We start from the raw sequence: 15499 nt of genomic DNA, 5'->3' as shown, positions 1-15499 counted from the left end.
AGGGAAGCTACTGGAATTTAACTAGCAAAAAAAAACTGAACCATAGAACACTACAGCAGAGAAAACAGGCCATTCAGCCCTTCTAGTCTGTGCCAGAACTTTATTCTGCTAGTCCCATTGACCTGCACCCAGTCCATAACCCTCCAGGCCTCTCCCGTCCACGTATTTATCCAACTTATTCTTAAACCTCAAGTGAGCCCACATCTACCATGTCAGATGGCAGCTCATCCCACCACTGAGTAAAGAAGTTCCCCCTAAACCTTTCCCCTTTCACCCTAAAGTTTACTGGAGTAAGTCTTCTGGTACTCCAGCTGAGTTACCCATTTCCATTCCCAAATGTCAGAAACATCTAGCAGGCTGGCTGTGTTGCACCGGCTATCTGCTGTTCTTCCCCATCCTTAAAACATCTGGAGCGTTCCTTTCATCAGACTTTTCTGTTAACTGTCAACAAGTTCCTTCAGGTTATGGATGGCACCTGCATAGTCGGCACTGTTCTTCCCCCACAACAAATAAATGAGAAAATAATTCCAGCCATACCCCCTGGCTGTGAAGCATAGGCCACAATTTAAGACCATACATCTGTAGAAAACTTTGTTCACTTCTGTAGACTGCCATTTTATACTCTCCTTCTGTTTTACTGTTACTTTCCTTTCTACCTCCTTCCTTAGCTGACTATATTCAGCCTGGTAAACACTTGAATTCTTCACCTGACCTGGTCCTGGCTTGTAAAATAGTCGGTGTTTCCTTCTACTGATTTTCTGATGATTGAGATGCCATTGCCCAGCTGGTAATTAGCTGGAGTGTGTTTGTTCTGCTTTTTGTAAACAGGACGCACCCACCAGTTTTGCATGTTGCCAGATAGATGTCAAAGTCTAGCAAGAATGAGGAACTGAAAGAAATGTGTATTAGTTTGGGGGGGGGGGGGGAAGTACTGGAGAAATTGGTGAGATTAAATCCTAAAGATGCCATGATCTATATCCCAGAGCTTTGAAAGAGGTGGGAATGTAAATAGTTTCTGGAATTGTTCCTGCAGACTGGAGGTTAGAAAACGTGATTCCACTGGTTAAGAAAGGAAGTGAGATAAAATGGGTAATAGCAACCTGTTAGTCTAAGGTCAGTGGTAGGGAAAATGCTGGAATTTATGCTGAAGGATGTAATAATAGAAAACCTTAAAGAATAATAGGATTGAGCAGAGTCAACATTGATCATATTTGACTAATCTACTGGAGAGTTTTGAGGAAGAAACAGTGATGTGTATTCGAATCTTCAAAAATCTTTCAGTAAGATCTCATACAGGAGGTTGGTCAACCAGGCTAGAGCACACGGAATTGTGGGTAATACTACTGGCATGGAATGAGAACTGGTTATTGGACAAAGTGGAGTGGGAATACATGGGTCTTTGTGCTGACAGGCTGGGACTAGTAGGTTACTGCAGTGCTTGGGGCCCCAACTGTTTACAAGCTGCATCAATGACTTGGCTGAAGGGACCACATGTTACACTTCCAACTTTTGCGGGTGATACTAAGCTAGATGGGGTTGTGAGGATGTGAAGAGGCTTGGCAGGGATGTGGACACACTGAGAGTGGGCAAGAACATTCCAGATGGAATATAATGTGGTAAAGTGTGAGGTCATTCACTTTGATGCACAAAACAAAAGGCAAAATATTTTTTCAATGGTAAAAGATTGCCTAATGTTGATGTTCGAAGGTACCTGGGTATGCTTGTGCACGTGACACTGAAGGCCAACATCGCCTCACTACAGGAAGGATGTGGAAGCCATAGAAAGGGTGCAGTGGAGATTTACAAGGATGCTGCCTGGAATGCGGAGCATGCCTCATGAAAGCAGGTTGAGGGAACTTGGCCTTTTCTCCTTGGAGCGATGGAGGATGAGGGGGGACCTGATAGAGGTGTATAAGATGATTAGGGGTATTGATCGGGTGGATGGTCAGATATTTTTCCCCAGGGCTGAAATGGTGGCCACAAGAGGACATAGGTTTAAGGTGCTGAAAAGTAGGTATAGAGGAGATGTCAGGGGTAAGTTTTTTTTACTCTGGTGAGTGTGTGGAATGGGCTGCCGGCAACAGTGGTGGAGGCAGGTACGATAGGGTCTTTTAAGAGACTTTTGGGTAGGTACATGGAGCTGAGAAAAAGAGGGCTATGGGTAAGCCTAGTAATTTCTAAGGTAGAGACATGTTTGGCACAGCTTTGTGGTCCAAAGGGCCTGAATTGTGCTGTAGGTTTTCTATGTTTCTATGCTGATTCATCAGATGATTGGGAAGGCCAATGGTATATTAGCCTTTATCAAGAAAGAGTTTGATTATAGGAGTAAGGAATTTCCATTATAATTGTCTAGTGTCTTGGCAACAAGGCACCAGGAGTATTGTGAACAGTTTTAATCTCCTTACTTACAAAAGAATATATTTGCCACAGCAGGAATGGAGCAAAGATTCACTGGACTGAGTGCAGGAATGACAGGTTCTCCATGTGAGGAGAGAGTGAGTAGATAGACTATTCCCAAAGATTAAGAGAACTGGAGGTGATCTCATTGAAACTTAGGAAATTCTCACAGAGCTCTCCAGGCTGGATAGAGGAGTAGAACCAGGGGGTGCAGTCTCAGAATAAGGGGTAGATGATATGTCACTAAGTTGAGGAGATGGTTCTTCATGCAGTAAGTGGTGAATCTTTGGAATGCTCTGCCCTGGAGCCTCAGTCAGTGTGACTGTTCAAAACACAGATTGGTAAATTTCTGGACATTAAGGGAATCAAGGAACATGGGGATAGTGCGGGAGAACGTCACTGAGGTAAAAGATCCATCGCCCATGGTCTCGATGAATGGTGGAGCTGGTTCAAAGGGTCAGATGGCCTACCCTTGTACCTACTTCTAATATGTTACAACTGTATTGGAACAGCTTGGCTGGAGGCAGATGTACTTTTGGAGATTAAAAACCTAGAAATACAGCAGTGCCATTTTTCAGCATTTTGAGCCCCCCCAACTCTGTCAAAAAGCTCCAAAAACATTCCATTTCACAGTGCTGTTTTTTTAAAAAAAACATTATTAGACTCCTTTGTGTAACACCACACTGCTCCATAAACCAGGGGCATCTACTAAAAAATTTGAAGCTTGCTGGGACTTGGACACACAACAGGGAGCTACCACCTTTAGGGGCGTCAGTGGAGCCACTCTATCCTGGCTCCAGGGACCCAGGTTCAATTCCGACCTCGGGTGCTGTCTGCACAGAGTTTGCTTGTTCTCCCTGTGACTGAGTGGTCCAGTTTCCACCCATGTCCCAAAGGTGTGCAAGTTGGCCTCTGTAAATTGTGCCTGGTGTGTAGAATCTGGGGCAGTTGACATGAATGTGGAGAGAATCTGTATAAGATAAAAAGAATGGGGTTAGTGTGAATATGTAGTTGATGGTCATCATGGACTCTGGGTTGAAGGGCTCAGAACAGTACAACACAGGAACATGATGTTGCACTGAGCTAATTAAACCAGTAATTAAATGCCTTAGTCATCCTTTGCCTACACAATGTCCATATCCCTCCATTCTCTGCATATTCATGTGCCCATCTTCTCATCCCTATTCATCACTCTCTTAAGGAGTGTGATCACTGTTCCCTAAACTTTCTCTCACTGAAAGGTCAGTTGCCTGGCCAAGCTCATTTCCCAATACTAGTCCAGCTGAAACATCAACTGTCCATTTCCCTTCACAGATGCTGCCTGACCTACCGACTTCCTCCAGCAGTTTATTTCTTGTTCCAGCATCTGCAGTCTCGTGTCTCCTGAGCACAAACAAATCTCAAACGAGCACACAAATGGGACAGATATGTAGACAGATTATGGAAAGATGTGGAAGCAACAGGGTTTTTGCAGTGGCTGACTTTAATTTCCCCAGTATTGACTGGGACTTCCTTAGTGCCAGAGGCTTAGATGGGGCATAATTTGTTTGGCACATCCAGACAAATTTCTTGAAACAGTTTGCAGATAGTCCAACCAAGGAAGAAGCCATACTAGACCTTGTATTGGGAAATGAACCTGGCCAGGTGATCAGTTTTTAGTGGGAGAATGTTTTGGGTACAGTGATCATAACTCTAAGTTTTAAACACGATGATGCTGAAGGAACTCAGCAGGCCAGGCAACATCTGTGGAGAAAAGCAGGTGGTCAACTTTTCTGGTCAGAACAGAAGGGTTCTGACCTGAAACATTGACTGCCTACTTTTTCTCCACAGGTGCTGCCTGACCTGCTGAGTTCCTCCAGCATCATTTTTTAAAAAAAATCTAGATTCCAGCATCTACAGTCCTTTGTTTCTCTGTTTTAAAGATGTTTATGGATAAACATGAGACCAGACCTCAAGGGAAAGTGCTAAATTGGGGAAAGGCTAATTGCAACAGTATTAAGCGGGAGCTAGGGGAAGTAGATTAGGAAAGGCTGTTATTGGGCAAGTCCACATCTAACATGTGGGAGTTGTTTAAAGGCCATCTGGTCATAATTCAGGACCAACATCATCTTGTGAAGAAGAAGAAAGATGAGTGGCAAGAACCCTTGTCTTACAAACTTGATTGTTTTCTCTGAGGAAGCTATGAAGATACGAAGCTATGAAGGTTTTGATACCCTGACCATGGAAAAAAGATTCTGACCATCTACCCTATGAATGCCCTCAATCTTCTATCAAGTCGTCCTTCAGCCTCCTTCGCTTCAGAGAAAACAAACCCAGCCTAACAGGCCTCTCCCCATAACTGAAGTCCTTCAACCATGACCACATCCTGGTGAATCCTCTCTGCACTCTCTCCAGCACGACCACGTCCTTCCAGTAGTGTGGTGACCAGAACTGTGCGCAATGCGCCAACTGCAGTCTCACCAGTGATTTGTAACGTTGCAACGTTACCTTCCAGCTTTTGTACTCGTGTCCTGACCTGTGAAGGCACTTTCAGGGAACTATAGACTTGAACCCTAAAGTCCCTGTTTTCATCAACCCTCCTTAACACCCTACCACCCACTGTACAACTCCCAGTCCCATTTGACCTCCCAAAATGCACAAGGTCACACTTGTCAGGATTAAACTCCATCTGTCAACTCTCCACCCAACTTTCTGTCTGATCAGTACCCTGCTGCAGCCTAGGTCAACCTTTAGGCATAGAAATAGCAGATGAAGTTCAATCCAGACAAATGTGCAGTGTTACATTCTAGGAGATCAAATGTAAGAGCAAATGGCAGGACCCCCAGGAGCATCGATGTACAGGGGGATCTTGTGGTGTAAGTCCATAGCTCCCTGAAAGTGGCAACACAAACAGATAGCATGGTTAACATAGAACACAGTACAGGCCCTTTGGCCCACAATGTTGGGCCAACATTTTATCCTGCTCTAAGATCTATCTAGCCCTTCCCTCCCACATAGCCCCACATTTCTCTATCATTCATGTGTCTATCTAAGAGTCTCTTAAATGTCCCTAATGTATCTGCCCCCACAACCTCTGCCGGCAGTGCGTTCCATGTACCTACCACTGTGTGTGTGTGTGTGTGTGTGTGTATATATATATATATATAAAAAACAATTTGCCCCTGACATCCCCCTTGTACCTTCCTCCAATCACCTTAAGATTATGTTAAGAAGGCACATGACATGTTTGCCTTCATCAGTTGGGGCACGGAGTATAAAAGTTGGGAAGTCATGTTGCAGCTGTATAAAACTTCGGTTAGGTCACATTTGGAGTATTGTGTGTAGTTCTGGTCGTCCCATTACAGGAAGGATGTGGAGACTTTGGAGAGGGTGCAGAAGAGGTTCAACAGGATGTGTCTGGATTGTAGAGTATTAGCATAGGGAGGGACTGGACAAACTTGGGTTGTTTACTCTGGAGCATCAAAAGCTGAGGGGCGACTTGAGAGAAGTTTATGAGAGGCGTAGATAGGGTAGACAGTATTTTCCCAGGATGGAAATGTCAAATACTAGAGGGCATAGATTTAAGGTGAGAGGAAAAATTTAAAGGAGATGCAAGGCAAGCTTTCTTTTAAAAAGAGTGGTGGGTGGTAGAAGCAGATATGATAACTGGCTGAGAGGCACTTGGGCAGACAGCTGAACAGGTGGGGGACGGACAGGTCCAGACCACATGCAAGCAGATGGGATTAGTTAGACTGGCATGATGGTCAGTGTAAGCATGGTGGGCTGAATGGCCTGTTCCCATACAGTACTGTTCTATCTACTGCCCCGACTTCAATCATAGACACCTTCTCAAAAAAAAACTCAATCAAGTTAGTCACAGGAATTCCCTCGCACACAGCACTGCTGACTATTTCTGATCAGCCCATCTTTCCAAATGTACAATAGCCCTACGCCCTTAAGATTTTCTCCGATAATTTCCCTACCACTGACGCAAGGCTCACCAGCCTGTAGTTATCTGGCTTATCCCTGCCGCCCTCCTCAAATAAAAGGAAGAACATTAGTTATTCCCGAGTTGTCTGTATTTCCATGCCAGTCTAGCAGTACAAACAGTAATGGGATGGACACCGGACTCTGGCCCTCGTTTGTATCGCTACGGAGTGCTTGAAATAATTTGCTGATCAGAAGATTCTGAAGAAAGGTCATTGACGTGAAACGTTAACAGTTTCTCTCTCCACAGACACTGCCTGACTTGCCAAGTATTTCAAGCACCTTTTATTTCAAATTTCCAGTTCTTTGATTTTCCAATGGCTTTTTAGTGATGTTGGAAAGGGAGAAACAATGGCCAGGACACTGAGAACTTCCCTACTCTTCTTTGAGGATAGTACTGTGGATGTTTTGCACTGACCTGAGGGCAGGTGGGCCTCGGTTTAACATCACTTCAGACAAAGCAGCATTTCGAACTGTACAGCACTCCCTTGGCACTGCCACTGAGTCCCAGCCTAGACTCCGGTGTAGGACTCAAACCGCAACCATCGGACTCAGAGGTGAAGCATCGCCACCCGAACCACAGTTGCTCAATCGGGCTGCGGATGTGAAAGGCGCCATACAAGTGCCAACCCACGCAGCCAGAGGCCACTTGACCCCACCCAACAATACTAGCCCTCTCCAATTGGCTTAAGCTATCCTACCTGTTATAAGACAAAGGAGCAGAAGCCGGCCATTCGGCCCATTGAGTCTGCTCCGTCATTCTATATGAGCTGATCCATTCTCCCATTTAGCCCCACTCCCCTGCCTTCTCACCATAGCCTTTGATGCCCTGACTACTCAGATACCTATCAATCTCTGCCTTAAATACACCCAGTGACTTTGCCCCTACAGCCGCCCGTGGCAACAAATTCCACAGATTCACCACTTTCTGGCTAAAGAAATTTCTCCGCATCTCTGTTCTGAATGGGCACCCTTCAATCCTGAAGTCGTGCCCTTTAGTACTAGTCTCCCCTACCATGGAAAACAACTTTGCAACATCTACTCTGTCCAGGCCTTTTAACATTCGAAATGTTTCTATGAGGTCCCCCCTCATTCTTCTGAACTCCAAGGAGTACAGCCCAAGAGCCGTCAAATGTTCCTCATGTTAACCCTCTCATTCCTGGAATCATTCCAGTGAATCTTTTCTGAACCCTCTCCAACATCAGCACATCCTTTCTTAAATAAGGAGCCCAAAACTGCACACAGTACTCCAAGTGAGGCCTTATAGACCCTCAACATCACATCATAGAACAGTACAGCACAACACAGGCCCTTCGGCCCACAATGTCGTGCCGACCTTTAAACCTCGCCTAAGACTATCTAAGGCTTCCCTTAGTCTTAGGTGAGAGGCATCTCTGCTTTTATTGCCAACACTGCATTTGCTGCCTTCACCACCGACTCAACCTGGAGGTTAACTTTTAGGGTATCCTGCACGAGGACTTGCAACTCTCTTTGCATCTCTGAATTTTTGTTATTTCTTGAATAACAATGTTATGGTTATGTAGGGCCTGCTTAAAAAGGCTGGCTGCTCGGCCCCTCCGCCCCTGCTAGCCTCCCAAGTCCACCCCGTTCTGGCAGCCACGGGCCTCACCAGGGAAGTCGCACTTGAAGGGCCGCTGGGGTTTGAAGTGTCCCCGCCGGTGGCTGCTGAGCTTCGGGGCGGTGGCGAAGGGCTGTGAGCAGCCGTCGCAGGCGAAGGCCAGCTCCTGGATGTGGGCCTTGAGGTTGTAGACGGTGGTGAAGCGCTTGCTGCAGTGCTTGGCCTGGCAGCCGAAGGGCCACAGCTTGCGCTGCGAGTGCAGGTGGCGCTTCAGCTTGTAGGTCATGGTGAAGGCCCACCCGCAGCTGGCCACTGTACAGCGGAACGGCTGCTGGCTGTGGGACAGGAGGTGCAGCCACTGCTTGTCGTAGGCATATCTGCTTCACCACCACCCCCTGCAGCCATGTTTCTACTCTGGGGGGGGGGGGGGAGAAAGACTGACTGTCTACCCTATCTATGCCTCTCGTTGTCTTATACACCTCTATCAGGTCCCCCCTCAGCCTTCAATGCTTCAGAGAGAACAACCTGTTTGTCCAACCTCTCCTTATAGCTCATAGCCTTTAATCCAGGCAGCATCTTGGTGAACCTCTTCTGTACCCTTTTTCAAAGCCTCCACATCCTTCCTATAACGGGGCGACCAGAATTGCGCACAATACTCCAAGTGTGGTCTAACCAAAGTCTTATATAGCTGCACTATGGCTTCCTTACTCTTGTACTCAGTGCCCTGACCGATAGAAGGCGTATGACATGCTTGCCTTCGTACTTGCATGGCCACTTTCAAGGAGCTATGGACTTGGACCCCAAGATCCCTCTGTACATTGATGCTGTTAAGGATCCTGCCATTAACTGTATACTTTCCCCTTTCATTTGACCTCCCAAACTGCAACACCTCACACTTGCCCAAAGGTAAGGGGAAAGTATACACTAAATGGCAGGATCCTTGGGACCATTGATATAGAAATATAGAAAACTTACAGCACAATTCAGGCCCTTCAGCCCACAAAGCTGTGCAGAACGTGTCCCTACCTTAGAAATTACTAGGCTTGCCCATAACCCTCTTTTTCTCAGCTCCATGTACCTATCCAAAAGTCTCTTAAACAACCCTATCGTATCTGTCACCTCCACCGTTGCCAGCAGCCCATTCCACGCACTCACCACTCTAAGTAAAATACTTACCCCTGACATCTCTATACCTACTCCCCAGCACCTTAAAGCTATGTCCTCTTGTGGCCACCAATTCAGCCCTGGGGAAAAGCCTCTGACTATCTACCCTATCAATGCCTCTCGTCGTCTTATACACCTCTATCAGGTCCCCCCTCATCCTCCGTCGCTCCAAGGAGAAAAGGCCGAGTTCCCTCAACCTGCTTTCATAAGGCATGCTCTGCATTCCAGGCAGTATCCTTGTAAATCTCCTCTGTACTCTCTCTATGGCTTCCACATCCTTCCTGTAGTGAGGCGACCAGAACTGAGCACAGTACTCCAAGTGGGGTCTGACCAGGGTCCTATATAGCTGCAACATTACCTCTCGGCTCCCAGAGAGATAGAGAGGGATCTTGGGGTGCAGGTCTCGGGTCCTAGGACGTGGCAACACGAGTAGATAGGTTGGTAAAGAAGGCAAATTGCATGCTTGCCTTCATCAGTTGGTGCATTGAGTATAAAAGTTAGTGAGTCATGTTGCAGCTGTATAAAACTGTGGTTAGGCTACGTTTGGAGTGTTGTGTCCAGTTCTGGTCACCGCATTATGTGAAAGATGTGGAGGCTTTGAAGAGGTTCACCAGGATGTTGGACAATTTTGGATTGTTTTCTCTGAAGTGTCAGAAGCTGAGGGGTGATCTGATGAAAGTGTATAAAATTATGAGAGGCACAGATAGGGCAGGTAGTCTTCTCCCAGGGCGGAAATGTCAAATACTAGTGGGCATAGGTTTAAGGTGGAGGGGGAAAGTTTAAAGGAGAGTTATGAGGCAAGTTTTTTTTTTGAGTGGTGGGTGCCTGGAAGGCACTGCCTGGGGAGGTGATGGAAGGAGATACAAGAACAACACTTAAGAGGCACTTAGACAGACACATGAACAGGCAGGGAGTGGAGGGATCTAGACCCATGTGCAGGCAGGTGGGATTAGTTTACATTGGCATCCTGGTTGGCACAGACATGGTGGGCTGAAGGGCCTGTTCCTGTGCTGCACTGTTCTGTGTTCTAATAATGTTAGCAACTCATGCTAAGAACCCAGAAGTATGTGCAGAATCACTGCACTGCGTTAATGTGACCTTCAACCGTGCAAAATTCTAGCTCTTAGTTTTTAGCACAGCTGGCTGGAATTTGTAGGGTCACATTGTGGGAAAGGGTAAGGATGGCAGATTTCTTTCCCCAGGGAACATTATCAAACCAGATAGATCTTTCATCATACAATAGTGGTTTCATAATCCTTATTACTGTTACTGACTTTTTAATTCCATATTTATGTAATCAAATAAATTGAAATGCCCTAGCTCCCATGGGGCAACTTGAACTGCTGTGTTGGATCATTAGCCCAGGCCTTTGGAATACAAAATCCACTGGAAAATTCCTGGGATTCACTCCTCTATTAGTGTTAATTCTTGAGAAATACTGCAGTACAACATCTGATATATATTGCATTGTAATCCACCATGACCCCTTGCTTCACAGTACTGTAACACTCATTACACGTGATTATAGTCTAAGTAATGTGATATACTCTATGCTAAGACTGTGGATGGCTGTACTGATTACTTGAGATTTACCAGGCTATTGCTGTGATAGTGTCTCATTTCACAGTGCACATCGCTGAACGTTCTGTGACAACATCAGATCCACATATCTTTAGTCCTACAACAGTGTGATTATGTGAGATTCCCTGGCAATGTGAATATCTGGGATGTACTACAGTAAATTCTTCTTTATCTGGTATTTATGCATCCAGAATTCTCATGTAAATATTTCTCAGGATGTTAAGCAATAGCAGATCTATTCAAGGTTAGTAAACCTCAGCCTTCAACTCATGAACGTTCTGTTGGACCTGATGAAATGCCACTAGAGTATGCAGAACAAGGGAATAAATTACACCGCCCTTTTGACATTTAGAATGAAGTGATTTTGGGTGGTGGCCTTGCCCAGGCTAGGCTGTGTATAGAAGTCTCAGGCCTACATGGGTATGGAATATGGTTATATGGCCCACACTGTTGCCAAATATCTCAGGCAAAAAGTTACAACATAAATTTGGGAACAATAAATTTTAGTTTTGGTAAATTGAACGTTGCGTTTTGGCAGGAGGGAGAAGGGGGTTACATAAGCCTCATGGCCTACATAAGGTTGTTTTATGAAAACCAGCGAATTTTATTTCAAGTGTTATGCAAAATAAGTGTGAAAAGGCATTTTTTGTTTCCATTTCTACATCAGGGCAGTGCAGTTGCCAGCTAATGAGCAGCAGCATCCTCTTTGCGATGGTGAGTTCAGTCATTTGATTTACTTTTGCTGTGTTTTACATTAATACTATTTAGCCTTAAAATATAGAATTGCAGTATAAAATGTTGTTACTTAAAATAGAGTATCCATTCCAGGAGACTGGGGTCAGGTATGTAGCGATGCTAGCCCCGTGGAGCTGGCTGCGTGTACGTAGGGCCTCGATACGGGGAGGGCACTGGTTCGTTTGTCCTTCCAGTCGATTTGAAGGATTTTGTGAAGATGGTGTTGTAGTAATTTTCCTGTTGAAGCAAGTCCAGGTCTCAGAGGCATATAGGAGCACAGTGCTCACTGCTGCCTAGTAGACCATTAACGTGCCAGGTCTGAGGTCTTGATCTTCAGACACCCTTTCCTTTAATAGATGAAAGGCTGCATTGAAGGTGGTGAATTGCATCATCAATGTCCGTCTTCACCGAGAGGTGGCTCCTGAGGTATGGAATATGGTTACATGGGTCACTGGTGAGACCACAACTAGAGCATGGTGTAAAATATCAATGGTATTAATGCATTGGAAGCAATTTGGGGAAGATTTACTGGACTGATACTGGGAATGGGCAGGTGGTCTTATGAGGAAATGTTGGACAAGCTGGGCTGGTATCTCCTGGAGTTTAGAAGAGGGGGGACTTAAATGAAACGTATGAAATCCTGAGGGGCCGTGAAAGGGTGGATGTGGAGATGTTTTCTATGTGGCAGAATCTAGAACTGGGGATCACTGTTTAAAAATAAAGGGGGGACCTATTACGAGACAGAGCTGAGGCAATTTTTTTTCTCTGAGAGTTGAGAGTCTTTGGAACTCTCTTCTCAGAGGTTTGGTGGTCAATGAATACATTTTAGGCAGAGGCAAAAAGATACTCAATAAGCAAGTGGCTGGGAGGTTACTGGCAGTAGGCAGGACTTGAGATAATCTGATTAAATGGGACGGTGAGTTTGAGGGAGCAAGTGGCCTCCTCCTGCTCCTAGTTCGTAAGATCATATTGCAGATGTATGACTACCTGAGATATAACTAAGCAGTCTTGAGTTATATCGAGATGTTCCGGATGACTTGTAGACAGAATGAGTAATGGGCTGGAATATAAATGAGATGTTTGGCTGTTTTCTATATAGAATGAGTAGGAAGAGACGGATGGGACTGTAGACATGCGGAATGATAGACACTAAAAGGAAAGATGAATATGATTTGGAGTAGGATGGTTATGGGGAGAAGTTCATGGTAATTTACTATTAACACTGACAGCATAGCAGATATAATCTTCAATTGTATGGTAGTTAAAAAAAATACTTGAAAGAAGTTACAGAGAAAAATTGGCAAAGAGGGCAACTTGACCAGTTGCCTTGCTATTGGAAGGATCAGGCGCAGGGTCTGTAGGTTATTCAGCTTCCTCCGTGCCTGAGCATCCCATGTTTCAATAGTTCAGCACAATTCCCATATTAAAGACCAAGAGATAAGCATTCAAGTACTTCTCCACCAGGAGTAGCGCTAGAACAATGATAATCGGTAGTGTAGCAGTTAGTGTAATGCTATTACAGCGCCAGTGACCCAGGTTCAGTTCCTGCCGCTGTCTGTAAGGAGTTTGTACGTTCTCCCCGTGTCTGCATGGGTTTCCTCCGGGTGCTCCGGTTTCCTCCCACATTCCCAAGATGTACGGGTTAGGAAGTTGTGGGCATGCTATGTTGGCACCAGAAGCATGGCGACACTTGCGGGCTGCCCCCAGAACACTCAACACAAAAGATACATTTCACTGTGTGTTTCAATGTACATGTGACTGATAAAGATATTTTATTTTATAATCTGGATTTGGAACCACAAGTACAAATTACTGCAAATTGGAGAGTAATTAATTGGGAGGGAGTGCCAAAACAGAGAGAAGGGTAATGGCCTGGACCCACGGTGAAGTTTGCCACCCCATGCTAAGGTACACAACTGCCACAGTCACCTCAGCCATTGAAAGTTGAGAGTGCCACCTCCTGTTCAGTAAGACCCTTTGTGCTAAGGCTTTGTGTAATGTGATCTAACCATGTGGGTAGGTTAGAACACAGGCTTGAAACAAACAGATAGCTAGCAAAGCCAGCTTCGCAGTCTGCCAGAAGTGTTGTTGCTTCTGACTTAAAACGTGGAAATAATTAGCACAAAATAATTAAAAACAAAAACACCCTATTCCTGGCTTTCTCCCTTACAGCCGTAGAATTTCTATTCCACTGGCTGGTGGCTCCTGGTCCAGGATCTAAGGACAGATTTCCCAGTGGGAGAGCTTGGCCTTCAACTTTGCCCCTTCCACAGCCCAATGTTGCTGGCGCTCACACTGATTGCTGCTGGCAGTTCTGCACTGTAGCCAAATATCTCGGCCAAAAGGTTACAATATGAATTTGGGAACGATAAATTAATTTTAATTGTTCAGTTGAACTTGTTGCGATTTCTTAGGAGTGATAAGGGGGCCACACTCCCCTTGGAAAATAAAGATCTAAGTATGTAGAGGGGCATGACACATAAGGCACTTGAAAAAGCAAACAAAAACTTGGGGTTCTTAGAACTGGAAGTCAGAGGTTATTTTCAACTTGTATGAAACCTTAGTGATAAGATATCTTTTATTAGTCACATGTACATCGAAACACACAGTGAAATACATCTTTTTGTGTAGAGTATTCTGGGGGCAGCCCGCAAGTGTCACAACTTCCTAACCCGTACATCTTTGGAATGTGGGAGGAAACCTGCACAGACAAGGGGAGAATGTACAAACTCCTTCCAGACAGCAGCCGGATTTGAACCTGGGTCGCTAGTGCTGTAAAGCGTTACACTAGCCACTACACTACCGTGCCTGCCACACTGAAGTGGTCTCTCTGATAATAAGAAGGATATAAAGGTACAGATGAAGGTGCAGAAAATATTAGAACCATAGAACAGTACAGCACAATATTCTCGATGATGATCCCAGAAGTGAGATGTTATATCCATTGAGAAAGAATTAAGTAGGCCTTTTTGTTCCCCTTACAATAACTAGGGTGACCAGATAGAAACATTAAAGATTAAGAGGCCATCCAGCCCATTAAGTCAATGCTGACTAATCCCACTGTTCCTATTCCCCCTAATTATTTCCCTGTACCTTGTTTTCACTCATATGCCCATTAACACACCTCCCAATTTCATACCATCCATACTAGAGGCAATTAACCTACCAAAGGCTTTGGAAGGAAACCAGAGCGACCAGAGGAAACCTATGTGGTCACAAGGAGAATGTGCAAACTGCACAGCACCGGAGCTCAGGATTGAACCCAAATTGCTGAACTGTGATACATCAGCACAACCTGCTGCACCACTGAAAACATTTAAAAGATCAAGACTTCCACTTCTGATTCTGAATAAAAGGGCTATTAATAAATCTGTGACAAATAAATTGGAGAAAGATGTTGAAAGAGGTTTGGAAATGAGAGTGTAGTTTGCAGGGCTGTTTGTCAGAGACAAAGGAGATCTTATTACTGGTGAGAATGAGTGCGTCCCTTGCCTTCAGTGATTCTATCACAGGCATGTAGATATTCCTCACGTTGCCTGATACCTTCCACTACCCTTTTGCTCATCACTCCTCCTGAGCTGCTGGTCCCCCAGTTGCAGTAGTGATTTTGGACCCTTGTGCTTAAATGCATCCTTATGGCCTCTCTATCACAGTTTGTGCTGGTGTGGCTACTGTACAAATTGTTTGCACTGGATTTCAAAGTGTTGTCATGAAAGCTGCTGCATTTGTTTATCACCTTCCCTGTTGTACTCTCCTTCCTTCTCTCTCCAATAGACTGTAGCTGGAACAGCCTCGTGCTCAACTCCCTTCTCCCCCACCCCGTTCATTTTTCTTCAAGTGACAAACTGAAGTTAGAAAATGATGACAGAATCACAACTTTAACCACGTCGTGATGTGTGTCTTGCCCTACTCACCATGAATAGGGAAGGCACACTGAGAAGCTTCAAAGCACAAGTGTTTCTATTTATTCACAACCAACTCATCTGTGCTGCACTTGTGCACATTCATCTCTGTACCGTGCACTGCTTTTGCCTCTTTGAAGAGTGATTCACGGACTTACATCATTTGCAGATTTAA

Source organism: Pristis pectinata, chromosome 15, assembly GCF_009764475.1.
Source record: "Pristis pectinata isolate sPriPec2 chromosome 15, sPriPec2.1.pri, whole genome shotgun sequence".
NCBI lineage: Eukaryota > Metazoa > Chordata > Chondrichthyes > Rhinopristiformes > Pristidae > Pristis > Pristis pectinata.
The sequence above is the reverse complement of the archived record's forward strand: the minus strand, read 5'-3'. Positions refer to the sequence as shown.